This window comes from Chelonia mydas, chromosome 4 (genome assembly GCF_015237465.2).
Source record: "Chelonia mydas isolate rCheMyd1 chromosome 4, rCheMyd1.pri.v2, whole genome shotgun sequence".
NCBI classification, from domain to species: domain Eukaryota; kingdom Metazoa; phylum Chordata; order Testudines; family Cheloniidae; genus Chelonia; species Chelonia mydas.
Genome location: NC_057852.1, coordinates 136,083,428 through 136,094,992, shown reverse-complemented (window position 1 = coordinate 136,094,992; position 11,565 = coordinate 136,083,428). Strand labels below are relative to the sequence as shown.

The window sequence follows — 11,565 nt, the reverse complement described above, 5'->3', positions numbered from 1 at the left end:
TGGTCACCCTACTGCCTTGGGCTGGCAGCCCCAGCTTCCTGACTGGTTACTTCTGGTTTCCCAGGGTGTCTGGTTGACCGGTGAGTCCGTAACTCTGATGTTCACATCTTGAGGTTCTACTGCACTGCGACAGCAACCTGCCAAAGTTTTAAAATTGGATTCAGTTTTTCTTTTGGCGGAAGGAGCATATCCCCTGGGTTTAGTTTTTTTCGGCACTAATCTGGCCTGTGTGATGCCGCTGGCTCTCTAGGGATTCGTGAAGATGTAAGATGAGGTCACAAGCTTAACAAACGAAAAAGACTGACCCAGCTTTCTATGGGATTAAACCCCGCTGGATGCAAGAACCACGTGTTAGGCAAGAGGTCAGATGAGATGGCCACAATGGGTTTCAAATCTGTGAATCTCTGAGCTCTAAACGATGTGTAAATGTAGAGACATACTGTAACTCCTTAGCTGCTGGTTAACATGCCAGGCAAATGTACCTCCAGTCTGCACTGATGAGATCCGGTCGGGGAAGGAAAAGAGGGACAATTGTACCAGGGCCCCGTGTTTAGGGGCCTCCCCAAATATCTGTAACTGGGGTGAAATGGGAGGCCTGGGGCCTCAGTGAACATGATGTACAGGGGATCCATATTTCTCTCGATGGGGCTGCCCCCAGTGCAACTCCATGTACCGTAGATTCATAGGTTATAAGGCCAGAAGGCACCACTGTGATCATCTAGTCTGACCTCCTGCCCAGCAAAGGCCAGAGAATTTCCCTGAATTGGTTCCTGTCTGTCATGAGGTTCCAATGGGATTTCAATGGGATGTCAGAAAGTCACTGAAATGCTCCCACTAGCTGCTGCCACCCAGAGATGCTGGAAAGAGGGACCGATTGGCTAGTAATGCACAGCTGATTGCATATGGTTTTGCAGGTTTTAAGCTCCTCAGGGGAGGAAAACTTGGGCCAGATCAGCGCTTGACACCGGCTGAGGCTCTGGCCACTTATCTATGCAGTGTGTCTGTGAAATGGCATGTGTGATGCTGTGTGGAATATGGGTGACCATTTATGATATTATTAATACCAATGTTATAAAATTGCACTGAATCTTACCAGATATGCCATGTAAGGTATCTGTGAAAAGGGTGTGACTTGCCAAGTATGATCATCTTGTTTATATGTTTGTATTGTGTTGTATACCTTTGTATTGTGAGTTATAGATAAGTAGGGTATATCTGTATATCTAAACTTGTGCTGTGTTTCTGGGTGACACCCCCAGGCAGATAGCATGGCCTAACCCATCAAGGGTCATCAGCAGTACAATGAACCCATTGAAAGGAGCCTGGGGGATACACCTGGGGGATATACCTTCTGAGTCAGCAAGACATGTAGGGGCATGCCCGTGGACAGACAACTCTAAGGCTTTTCCACCCCATTTATTGTGAAGTTTGTGTTTGGGTCAAATACAAGTACAAGTCACATGGCAAAAGGCAGCTTAATCATCTCCATTTTGTCTTCATTCCTGCTTCTTACCTCTGGAGTAACTTTTCTACAAACTGAAACTCTGAACAAAGGACTGAATGATCCGTCCAAGCTGTGGCTGTGTTCCAGAGGGACTTTCCAGCCAGCAAACTCACCAATACTGCTAAGAACCTGGTATGTGGACTTTGAAGTCTCGGTATGTATCTGAGTGCTTTATCATTTAACATCGCTCTTCTTGGTCTTTCTTTTTTCTTTATTATAAACTTTAGTTTTAGACACTAAAGGGTTGGCTGGCAGTGCGATATTTTGGGTAAAATCCAAACTAATATTGACCTGGTAACGTGGCTGACCCTTTGGGGTCAGAAGAACATTTTGTATAAGTGAGCAGAGTTTTTAAATAACTTCTCACTGTACTGGACCCAGGTGCTGACTGGGAGCCAGAGAACTGGAATGCAATAAAGGGGGCTGTGTGACTTTTTTTTTTTTTTTAAATTTCTTGATAACCAGTGTGAGGGATCAGAAGCACAGTCTGTGACTGGTTGGTGAGTTTAATTTCACTGTGAACAACCAGTTTTGGGAGTATCTGCACCCCCTTTTTCAGCCTGCCCTGACCTTGGCGTTTTTAGTGAGGGCTGTCCCAGATCTCAGCATGTTCACCCATGATGCTGTATAGATCATAATTAATATGACATAATTCTTTGTGTTAATAAGTTCACATTCCCCCTCACACAAATAACTGAGGGCCACCATCCAGTTTTTAGAGCCCAAATGTGATTAACCTGAGGATTGTCCTTGAGAGAAGCTGGTCTGGTGGATAAGGCAATGGGTAGGGGAGGTGTGAGTGAATTCCCCACATGCTCCCTGAGGGAGCTTGGGCCAGTCACTTTATCTGTCTGCACCGCAGTTCTCCATCTGTACAATCAGCACAACAGCACTTCCGCTCTGCACACCCTGTCTGTCTTGTCTACTGAGGAAGGGACGATCTCATCTTGTGTGTTTGTGCAGCGCCTAGCACAATGGGGCCTTGACCTTGGCTGGGGCCTCAAGGTTCTGTTGTAATGCAAACAGAGAACAAGGGGAGCTGGAGACCTTCACTCCTAGCCAAGTGTCCTAATCTGGCCCAGCTTGGTAGTGACCAAACACCATCACCATCTGATGGCTGCTTGGGGGGCAGCCCGGGACGGTTTCTGCCCAGCCCGTGAAGGGCAGACACCACACGATAAAAGTCCTCATCCCAATGAGCCCTACGCAGCCGGCAGTTTCATCTGAGAAGACGAGAACTGAATGATCGTGGGGATGCGCTGTCTTCTCTGAGCTTTGGAGCTGGTCGCTGACGCCAGGCTGAGTCACTTCGTGTAGGGCAGTGGTGCCAAAACTTTTCTTGTCACGCCCCCCACCCCCCCCCCATTCCCGGTGACGGAATCCGTTCACACCCCCTCTCGACCAGCAAGGCTTCCTCAGCAGAGGAGCTTGGGCTGAAGGAGGAGCGGGGGGCGGAACTGGGGATGGGGGCGGAGCCGGAGCTGGCCTGGGGGTGGAGAGGGAATGAGGGCAGAGCCGGGCTGGGGGCGGGGCGGAGCCGTGGCTGGGACCGGAGCTGGGCTGGGGGTGTGTCCCACAGTTCGGGGACCAGTGGTCTGGGGGAACATGTGGCTGAAAACTGCTCAGTCTGTGGGGTACTCAATCTGGCACCTTTCACCAGCGCTGTGTGCACTGAGCAAGGTAAACAGTCATTTCAAACCGGGACTACAGGGAAGACCATGTCTGGGCGGCCTGACCCAGGTACTCAGCCCCTCTCTGGTTCAGACTCGGGGTGCCTATGTGAGATCACTGACTGGCCCCATCGGGCCTTTCTGCTCCGGGAGAGCTGGGGTAACTGCTAGTCTGGTGTCAGAACAGGTACTGTCAAGTTTTCCCCTCCAAAATAAATTTGTTACAAGTTGGTAACGGACACGAACCATTTGTCAGCATGGTGCTGAGGGGTGTGTCAGATGTCTTTAATTACTGCTGATCAGCTGCAGCAGTGGGATGTAGCCAAAACGAAGCCAGAGTCCATGAATGAAACATTAAGTCAAGAAGTGGAGTCCATCCCTGATGGAGAAACTGGGAAACGCAAAGAGAGGTACAATTATTAGGGTTAACTAGATCATAGGTCTACCTGCATGGGGCGACTTTGTCTGTCTGATCGATCTATCTATACTACCGTAAGGATTTCTAAGGAGCCACACAGCCATGCCAAATGTACTTAAGGGACAATTTCCTAACAGTGCAGCTGGTTGAAAAAAAATGGCTGCTTTATTCCCTGCAAACGTTTTGAACAAAAACTTTTAATTTGAAAATGTTCATTTTCCCCCCAGAGACCGGGTGAGGGAAGTAATATCTTTCCTGCTGGTGAGCGAGACAAGCTTTCTAACTTACACAGAGCTCTTCTTCCATCTGGGAAAGTAACGTGGGCCACTACAGACTGATCTTGGTAAAACTGCGTTGCCCAGGGGTGTGAAAAATCCACGTCCCTGAGTGACATAGTTATATTGACCTACCCCCGGGGTGGACAGCGCTTCTCCCATCTCCTCGGGGAGGTGGATGACCTATGCTGATGGGAAAAGCTCTCCTGTCGGTGTAGGAGTGTCTTTACTTCTGGGACCCTCCCACCTTGCAGGGTCCTAGAGCCTGGGCTCCAGCTTGAGCCTGGAAGTCTACATGGCAATGAAACAGCCCCACAGTCTGAGCCCTGCGACGCCCGAGTCAGCTGGGTCAGCCACGGGTTTTTCTTTGCTGTTTAGACATTGAGGTACAGTTCATGTAGTGACAGGTCTGTGTAGGACCCATGGGTTCTGAAAGGTGCTTTGTGGGGGCTGGTGATCATTGTAGAAGTGGAGACATGGCTGCAGGGTTTGCATGCGTTGTTCTGGCAGGGCCTGTTGCTGCTTTGAGTCGGTGTGCCCTGGTCTGTGGGGAGCTTGCTTGGAGAAGAAGGGTAGTGCTGAGACCTCAGGTGGAGTATTGGCCCCGGAGCGGGATACCTTGGGCCAGATTCTCCCTTGCTCGGCATCTTGTGCAGCCATTTACACCAGTGTAAATTGCTACTATTCTGGTCTGGTGTCTTTAGTCAGACTAGGCTTTTCAAGGTAGGCACCCACCACATTCCAAAAATGGTTTCTTAGGACTTTCTACCCGGCCATCATTAAATTGATTGAACATGCTTTACAGACGTGAACTAATTCAAGCTTGGCCATGCCCATGTGAGGTGGGCAAAAGATGTACATAGAGGAACCGCTACACCCACTACTGAAAATGCAGCCACCTCTGGGGTGCAGCACAGAAGCTGTTTCACAGCGCATAGCAACACCGTGCAAGAGTTTAAGGCAGGAAGTGAAGAAAAAATGCAGTTTGCAGTTGAAAGAACAGGCTGGATGTGTTTAATTGAGTTGGGATTTTGCAAATACCATCCCTACAATTATGAAAAGCACCCTGGGTTAGCTAAAGAACGGAACAGTATTAGCGCTACACCAAGGCCTGGGAAGAAGGAACTGTTCCACTCAGACTCTGAAGCACTTCCCAGCATGCATTACGCTGCAAGCAGCATTTGCGATCTAAACACCTGACCCTGCACCAGGGAGGTCAATGGGTGTTTTGCCTCCAACCTCACTTACGGCCTGACTCAGGAAAATACGTAAGCAGAGACCTAACTTTAAGCATATGATTAAATCTCACTAACTTCAATGGCACGTGCTTCAAATTAACAAGTGCTTTCCTGAATAGAAGTGCTTCCCTTAAACCATTCACATGCATGTTATCCAAATCCTTTTGCGATACCCCTGGAAAACGGATCCCCCTGTTGGTTGGCTTTCTGACCTCCCTCCCTTTGGGAGGATGGATGCCAAGAACAACACCTGCTCTGTTCGTTTGCCACCCCGGATGGAGACCACCCCTCACTGGTGTTTTTAAGAGGCTGCTCTTCTCCTTTGTGTACATATCGGAACAGAATCCTGGCTGCTAATTGCCAATGTTTCCTGCAATTTGCTGCTCATTATTCCTTTTGGTCTCTCTAATTAATGATTCCCTTTGACTTTTCCCTGCTTGCTTTTGCAGCTCTTGCAATCTTTCCCCATCGCTGTTTCTTTGTCATGTTTCTTTTTTTAAAATGCCGTCCGCTTGGTCTCTTCAGCAGTTCTTTACTTTCCCACTTAACTGCCCTGGATTCTGTCACACTGAGTTTTTTCTTTTGTTTGTTGGTCTCTTGATTGCATTCTACCCAACTGTTCCTTAAAAGCTTCCTCCGTTTCCACACTTTCATTGCCCAGAAATGCTTGAATCACATCCAATTTGAACTCAGTTTCACATTTCTGCAATTCAGGCTCTGCTTTCTGTGTTAATTCCCTTCTTACAATCGCCAGCTGTCCAGGGCCTTCCAGGCCAGATACTAGACTGACCGGTCATAGACTCATAGACTTTAAGGCCAGAAGGGACCATCATGATCATCTAGTCTGACCTCCTGCACACCACAGGCCACAGAACCTCGCCCATCCACTCCCGTAATAGACCCCTAACCTCTGACTGAGTTATTGAAGTCCTCAAATCATGATTTAAAGACTTCAAGTTACAGAGAATCCTCCTTTTCATCTAGTTCAAACCAGCAAGTGGCATGTGCCCCATGCTGCAGAGGAAGGTGAAAAATCCCCAGGGTCTCTGCCAATCTGACCTTGGCGGGGAAGTTCCTTCTTGACTTCATATATATGGTGATAAATTAGACCCTGAGCATATCGGTAAGACCCATCAGCCAGACATCTGGGAAAAAATTCTCTGTAGTAACTCAGAGCCCTCCCCATCTCTGACCATTGGAGATATTTGCTACTAGCAGTTGTAGATGGGTCATGTGCCATTGTAGGCAGTCTCATCATACCATCCCCTCCATTCACTTATCAAACTCAGTCTTGAAACCAATTAGTATTTTGCGCCCACTGCTCCCCTTGGGAGGCTGTTCCAGAACGTCACTCCTCTGATGGTTAGAAACTTTTGTTTAAATTCAAGCCTAAACTTGTTAATGGCCAGTTTATAGCCATTTGTTCTTGTACCACCATTGGCTCTTAACTTAAATAACTCCTCTCCCACCCTGGCGTTTATCCCTCTGATGTATTTCTTTTGGTTAGTTCTAGTTTGATTTCCACTTCGGATGTGGTAATTTCTACTTCCACATCTTCATTTCCATTAGCCACCCTGGCACTACTCCTAAGCTCCCCAGTACCCTTATTAAAAACGGAGGCAAAGTTTTTGTTTAGGTGCTGGGCCAGGCCTAGGTTGTCTTTAATCTTCATCCCATCCTCAGTGCTTAGAGGTCCCACTTCTTTCCTTGTTTTCTTTTTATTTATATGGCTAAAGAACCTTTTACTATTGGTTTTAATTTCCTGTGCAAGGTCCAGCTGGGCTTGGCTTTTGGCAGTTCTCATTTTATCCCTGCACTTTCTGACCTCCCAGAGATAGCTTTCCTTGCTGATCTCTCCCATCTTCCATTCCTTGCAGGCTTTCTGCTTTCTCTTAATCACCTGTTTGAGATGCTTGTTCATCCCGTTTGGTCTGCAACCCTTCCCTATGAATGTTTTCCCCTTGCTTAGGATTCAGGCTTCAGATAGTTTTTGCAACTTTAATTTAAAGTAATTCCAAGCCTCCTCCACATTCAGATCTTTGAGTTCCTCAGTTCAGTCCAACTCTCTAATCACTTCTCTTAATTTTTAAAGTTTGCCCTTTGGAAATCAAGGATGCTATTTTTTGTTGATCCTTCCGTTGAGTTTAAACTGAATTAGCTCATGATCACTCAAACCAAGGTTGGCCTCTACAGCCAGTTCTTCTCTGAAGACCTTGCTGCTTACCAATACTCAGTCTAAAATGGCCTCACCTCTGGTTGGTTCAGCAATTGTTTGGTGAAGAAATCTGTCAGCTATCACATCCAGGAATATCTGAGTCCTACCATTACTTGTAGCACTTGTCATTCAATCTATATCTGGGAAATTAGATAATCCCATACTCACACAATTCCAAGTAGTATTTATTCCATTAAAATATTAGAGGTCTCTATCCATATCAGATCAGATCCTGGGGGTCTGTAGCATATCCCAAGCACTAACCCAGTGGAGCCACTGTTAGGTTTCTTCCCCAAAGTGATTTTGACCCAGACAGGTTCCATTTTATCCCTTCCATCACCTATAATTTCTTTACAACCTATCTTCTCATTAATATTCAATGCTACTCCACCACCTTTACCTTTATTTCTGACTTTCCTGAACAGCACCTACTCTTCAATACCCGTATTCCAGTCATGACTAGTATTCCACTCTGTTTCTGTTATCCCCATAATATCTGGTTTCACTTCCTGCATCAGTAGTTCTAGTTCTTCTATTTTGTTACCTGGGCTCCTTGCATTGGTGTACAAACAACTTAGTTGTTTCTGCTTGGCTTTGCCCAGATTCCTTGCCCGATTAGGGACAGTCATTCTACTGCCATTATTGTCTACCTGACTCAGTGCCAATACCTGACACTATCTTTCCTCTTGGTGTCCATTTTCCTACCCATTGTCGTTCCTTTCTCCATTGCAGTGTCCTCTCTAACGTGAGTTGATTCCTGCTCAATATTAGAATCAGGGGTGGAGATTATCTGAGCATCTCCCAACCGTCTCCTGTGAATTCCTAGTTGAAAGCTCTTTTAACCAGTTGAGCCAACCTCCACCCCAGAAGACTGTATCCCTCCCTACTCAGGTGGAGTTGATCCCATGAGAACAGTTCTCTGCCTGTTAATGCTTCCCAGTGGTCGAACCTCCCAAAGCCCTCCTTATAGTATGACTGTAGCGTATAGTGTAGTTGGTTTGGGGGACTATGTGCTGAGCCTAGAGGCCTGCTAGGCAAGGGTGAAAGCTTCTTAACAAGGCTTTGATCCCTAATCCCTTTAGGAGCCATTAACCAGGGGGAGGGACTACTCAGGGAGAAGAGAGGTTTGAAAAGCCAGCTCCTAAGCAACCAGAGGAGTTAGTAAGCAGGAGCAGCAAAGAGGGGAGTTTTGTGAGGGAGGTCTCCAGGGGAAGGAGGAGCAACATCACGACCCTTGGGGTGAGTCTGTGGCCGTACTGGGTCAGACCAACGGTCCATCTAATCCAGCAGGTGGGAAGTGCTGGGAGGGAGTGGGAGGCGCTGATTGGCAGGGCTGCCGGTGGAAGGGAGGCACTGGGGGCAGGAGGAGGAGGAAGGAGGGCTGCTGGTGGGTGCTCAGCACCCGTTTTTTTCCAGCCCCGGAACACCCATGGATTTGGCACCTATGGGTAAGGTAAGTATCATCATCCCCTGTTTTACAGTTTTGGAAACTGAGCTATGGAGAAGTGAAGCGATTTGCCCAAGGATGGGGAGGAACTGGCTGAGCCAGGAATAGCTTCTGGCTCCCACCCCACTGCATTTCCCACTGAAACACATTCCCGATTTTATATTCACACATACCTCCACCCACGATATTTTTGCCCACAATGCACATCTAATTGCCTGCAAACCCGTGACTTAGATGTATAAATGTTATCTGTGATAGTTGCCTGTGCGAAAGCGGAGGCCTTGTTTCAAAACGAAGCTCTTAATATGCAATGAGCTCACTTTTGGGTCGAGGGAATGCAGTGCCGTCCTCTCAGTTGTTTCAATTGCTCCGAAAAGTTAGACTGGAGTTAGAGCAGCACATCCCACAAGGAGTGGACCTTGCAGCACTCGGGCATTTTTGGCATTTCTTTAACACCTTTCAACTGAAGACCTCAACGCGCTTTAGGTCACCCTTCTGCCAGGTGTAGTCAGCCGGGTTCAATATCTAGGGGTTCCTCTTAATAGTACAACACAGAATTGGCTTGAGCCCCTACCCAGTAATCTGGGAAAATTTAACACCACCCCGAGCACCTCTAAGAAGCAATAGTTCCCCTCTCACAAGCACTGAATCTGGGTATAGCAAAAGAGAACTTTCATTGGAAGGGAAAGGGAATTCAGCATTAATTTTGGAAAATACCACCACCACGTTCACAAGCATGTGATCACAAGCAAACCTGACCCCACAGTGCCCTGGGCAGTGTCCTTTGCCTTGCCGTGGGAAAGTCTGATGAACAAATATCCCCGTGACACATCACTCCCCTTTTCCTCTGCTGTACCCACTCTCAGTTGGCTGTTCTTGGTTAGCGAAGACCCAGAGTTCAGAGGGCTGTATATGGGACCCACCTCCGACCCCTGCCTCTGCAGCTGGCTCACAGCTGTTGCTGCTTCTCTGCCATGGCTGGCCACCCCTGGCTGCTGTCTTTCTGCCACTGCTAGCCACCTCTTGCTGCTCCCACGGTGTCACATTCTGAGGTCCCACCGCTTAACCCGGCTCTTAGTGATTTCAGCCAGTAGTGGGGAACCTCACAGCCAGTGCAGTCTCTGAGTTCTCTGCGCCCACACAAGGACTAAGCCTTAGCCCCTAGACTGCTCAGCAGTGATATCAGCTCTAGGACTCACCAACCAGAAACAAGAACTCTCAATGGAGGCTAATCCGCTCTGTTATTAAACGCTGGAAAGGGGCCGATCAAATGATGTCCAGGACTCTTTAGGCAGACTTCACATCACTACATAGGAACACCCATCCCCTCACCCCAACTCTTCTCTTCACAGGGATTTGGCACCCCTACACCCTGCTTAGCAAGTAAGGGTCCATTTAGGGTGAACTCCTCAGTCAAACCAGTTCTGCTGCCCTTTACTTGTACAGTGAGGATAACAACATTGCATTACCTCTGTGTTTGAAGACCAGAGTGATTTGCAACCTCAAACCAGCCAAAATGGATCGTTTTGGGTTTTGGCAAAGCAGCTGTATCTGCTACACACCTAGGCGGCATAGGCGTGTCTATGCAAACAGGGTCTGCCCCGAAGCCTTTCCCCCTCAGTGAATCACTAGATGTCAGGGGAGAGCTCATTCCCACCCTGCTTACATTTACAAAGCTTAATGAGACCCCCCTACACCCATCCGAGAGAAAGATCATTGCCTTCCTTTTCCAGGGGAGGTCGAGTGACTTGTCCACACAGCAAATCGGGGACCGAGTTTCAGAAGAGAACCCACGAATCACCATGTCTAGTCTGCCGAACTGATTGCGAATAATACCTAGTTCCTCTATAGCATTTGTCCCCTAGGCATTGCAAAACGCTTTACAAAGGAAGCATCATTATCCTTGTTTTACAGGCAGAGAAACTGAGTGACAGAGCCGTGAAGTGACTTTCACCCAGCAGAGCACAGATGAGACCCCAGGGCTCCTGAGCGCTCGTCCAGGGCCCTATTACTGGACCACACTTATCCTCAGGCGGGGACGCTGACCCTCTCTCCCTCTTTGGCAGCTGTCCCCCAGTCTGAGCCAGTAGACGCTGCCCTAATTCTCTGCGTGGAAGGTAACTCACGCTTTAGGTTAAGATTCCATGTACAAATAGTTTATAAAAGGAGAATGATGCTCACCGGGTGTTTTAACAAATGGCTAGTCAGTTGTTACGGATTGTTAGAGTCCAGCTGGTCAATAGGTTGCTTATGACCATCTCTGACACTGATATGCCTATAGCATCTGTAACACTCATTTGTCAGGCAGCTGGTTTATTAACGATCAATAGCACCTCGCTGTAACGCGTGACCCCCCTCTGCTCTGTTTTCCGAGGGGTGAAGATGTTTGTTTCTTTAGTGAAGCACAGTACCCAGGGATGGTCCTTTACCTGCGGCTTCGGCTTGCTAATGGAAGCCATTAGGTCTCCAGCGCTGTTGGCTAGCAGCCGTAATGGAGCATGGTAATATAAGTGGCCTGTTTCCCTGGGTAAATGTTTAGCATTCCCCATCTGCTCCTTTAAAACAAGGTAATTTAGCCTAATTTTTTGTGTCAAGGGCTGTTAAGGCATTTGGTTAAGGAAATTATAGTCTGTCACTGAGGTGTCAGGCTTGTCTGGGTGTTAATAAATGTATGACACCCGATGCCAGGCAGGAAATGAGTTGTTTCTGCATTTGCCCACCTTTGCTAACCTGTCTGGCTGGCACCCTCTTTTCCTGCAGCACCGGAGTAAACGTTGGATGACAGTCCCAACGGAGAA

General features: G+C 47.9%; 1 long non-coding RNA gene across 1 annotated transcript; it reads right to left on the bottom strand.

Annotated features, from left to right (window-relative positions):
• Positions 1 to 1,524: 1,524 nt before the first annotated feature.
• On the bottom strand, positions 1,525 to 10,717 carry LOC122465674. The gene is made up of 3 exons (XR_006290670.1): positions 10,645 to 10,717; positions 4,184 to 4,186; positions 1,525 to 1,536 (listed from the first exon to the last, which is right to left on the bottom strand). It is a non-coding gene; the product is annotated as an uncharacterized LOC122465674 (long non-coding RNA).
• Positions 10,718 to 11,565: the final 848 nt, after the last annotated feature.